Here is a 3,141-nt window from a genome sequence, read left to right as displayed (position 1 = left end):
TCAGAGTGAAACACATGTGATACAAGAAAAAAAAAACAAAAACATTAATTATTTCTTTACCAGTATTCCTCAGCATATATCTAATTACTAAATCTTTGGGTTTTACTGTAGTAGAATGTTTGGTTTTTAATTTGGTATTTGAGTTGCTGACTAAAGTCTCATAAGAGTTCATAAGAATTCATAAGTTTTGGTTTGGAATTATCACAAAATTTTCAACAATTTGTTTAACAGCCTTCTGAGTATACCTCTGCCATTTTGTACTACATATTTATGTGAAGTGACACTCCTAGCAGTGACAGTAATAAGATCAAAATATTAGTTACTTCTGAAAGACATTGAAGTTGTTCTATGTGCTGCAACATCAATTATTCTGGCATTACTTAATTTTTAAAGTAAAAATAAGTAAGAACATCCATTTTACTAGAAGGAAAATTTACTTTCATCTAAATTTAACAAATGTCTTAAAATAAATGCCTTTATGACTTATTACTTGTATATACTTGATTCACATACTCCTGTGTCATTTAAAATTTCTTGACTGAAAAGAGATTACATATAGAAAAAGTTTAAGAAGTCTTTGTCTATTCACACCTGTGTTTTAGTGCTTTTGATGTGGGAAGATACTCTGCCAAGCTCTTCCCATAGAAACTTCCTTCTGAAGTAGATGGGAACAAATAGATTGTCCCATAGATAGACATCACACACACACACACACACACACACACACACACACACACACACACACACACAAATACAAAGAGAGAGAGACAGGAGAGACAGATACACAGATAAGACAGAGACAGAAACAGAGAAGCAGAGGGAAAGACAAACAGACAGACCTTGTACTTTCAGCTCTAAATTGGATTTCTCTATCAAATTCCTCCCTTCACATCTCAGGGAGCCCTGCAGAAGAGGCAGAAGGATTGTAAGACCCAGTGGGGATGGAGGACACTAAGAGAACAAGGTCCTCTAAATTAACTGAGTAAAACTCATATGAACTCATAGAACATGAAGCAACATGAACAGGGCCTACATGGGCCTGCATCAGGTCCTCTGTGTATGTACTATGGTTTCCAGTTTAGTGTTTTCATGGGACTTCTAAGCATGGAAATGAATAGCTCTCTTACTCTTGTGTCTTCTCTTGGGGTTCTTTTCTTCCCATTGGGTTGCCTTGTCTATATTCGATTTGCTGGTATTTGTTTTTATTTTTTGTCACGTTGTTATCTCTTAGAAGCATGTTCTTTTCTAATGAGAGACAGAAAGAGTATGTATCCAGATGAGAGGTAATGTGTGGAGGAGCTATGAGGAGATGAGGGAGAGGAAGCTGTAATCAGCATATATTGTATGAGAGAAAAGAATCTATTTTCAACAAATGGGGAAAAAAAGCCTTTGTTTAAACTCATAGTCTTGTATTCACAAATTCTTAGTGTTCACCTATATTTTCCATTATTCTTCCTTCTCTAGTGACACTCAAATTATTTTAATTCTTCAAATAGTCATGTTCTTTCTTTGTTAAGTTTCTTCACACATACTGCTTTCTTTACTTCACCACATAGAGTTTCATTACACTTGAAACTGCTCATTCATTCACTCTCATTCTCTTATGCTACACTGTGCATTCAATTATGTCAGGAATCTGTTTTCTTTACTATGACATTTCCACTGTCTAACACAGAAGGAATATTTAAATGTTATATGAATGTACAGATAAATTAGTGAATCAGTTATATGCAGCTTTGCTGATAAATAAAAGCTTCTTCAGTTTTTATTTTTTTTGTTTTGTTTTATTTTGTTTTTTGTTTTTTAATCAAAAGCCTCCTTTAGTATCAGCCCTCTTATCTCTGGTGGTGCATGCCTGTAATCCTTACATTCTGAAGGATGAGATATAAGGATTGCAACTCCAACTCCAGCCTGGAATGCAGAGTGAATTTTAGGCCAATCTGGGCTAGCATGAAAATCTGTTTCACACCCCTTTCCCATAAATAAAAACCACAACTCAGATGCTCCTTAACTAGTAGAGTTCACTTTTAATGTGCCTCTGAAGACCTGTTGAGCTAAAGAATGAAGTATTGAAAGTATGAATGTAGCATTGAAAACAGAGATAAAATGGTACCCATATAAATCTATGATATTTCTTCTAATGTCCTCTTTGAGAAGATGCCTTTAGATTCCAGCAGTATATTTTCTTTGAGTGAAGGATTATATATTTTGGAAGTTTTAAGAAGTTATTTAGATACATTTCACTCATTCATTGATTTATTCCACATACTTTAGCTTTTTTCTCAGAAATAAGTTGTGACTAGTAAACAGTGTCATTTACTTTTAATGACTCATAATTTAAGATTATGAAAGTCGTTCCAACAGTTAGAGATTTAATGAAAATCATGGGAATTTTTCTTGACCTACTTTTGAAGTCACAGTGCAACTCAGAATTGGTGACTTACATGATGAAAAACCCAAGCATCACACACATCACCTCCAAGCATTTTACCATTTTGCAGTGTTTAATAAATGAGGTCCCAGACCCTAGAACTCTACCTGATTGCATCGGGTAAACATTTTGCTGTTGTGTAATGCTAAGTTGTGGCTCTGGCTGGCTCTTTTTTTTCTTCTCAGACTTTATGATGCTTTACTTAATGAAAATTCCTCCTGCCCTCTGAAGGGCGGCAAATTCTTGTGCATGCTTTGCACCCATGCTAGCCTCTATTTGCTTGCCGTATAAATTAAATTATATTTAACTTACTCTTGGTGAGCAAAATGGCTAGTCTTTTGTTAAGTATGGAGATGAAGAAAATGATGACAGTGAGTGCTGGGAAGTACAGTATCATGTTATCCTGAACTGAAAATAACCGTTGCCTGAAGCTCGTCATGTCACCCTGGAGTGACAGCCTTTTCTAACAGTTTATGAGGGTTTTCTAGGACTATGTTAGTTATATATGTATGCATATATATATGTATATGTATATAGATATGTATATATATCCATATATACATAGATATGTTACTTAAAATTAAGTATAATTTTGGTGTTAAAATACAAACATGTTTATTTTAATTAATTTCTAAGGTAACATACTCAATAAGAGATTTCTTTATAGCATTTTCATACGTTTTCATACCTCAATAATATACCATATTCTT

General features: G+C 34.0%; 1 pseudogene; it reads right to left on the bottom strand.

Moving 5' to 3' along the window:
• LOC116101706 overlaps positions 1–2,870 on the bottom strand; it is a 139,216-nt pseudogene extending 136,346 nt beyond the window's left edge.
• Positions 2,871–3,141: the final 271 nt, after the last annotated feature.

Source organism: Mastomys coucha, chromosome X (assembly GCF_008632895.1).
Source record: "Mastomys coucha isolate ucsf_1 chromosome X, UCSF_Mcou_1, whole genome shotgun sequence".
NCBI classification, from domain to species: domain Eukaryota; kingdom Metazoa; phylum Chordata; class Mammalia; order Rodentia; family Muridae; genus Mastomys; species Mastomys coucha.
Note: the sequence above shows the minus strand (reverse complement) of the source record. Positions and strands in the feature narration are given on the sequence as shown.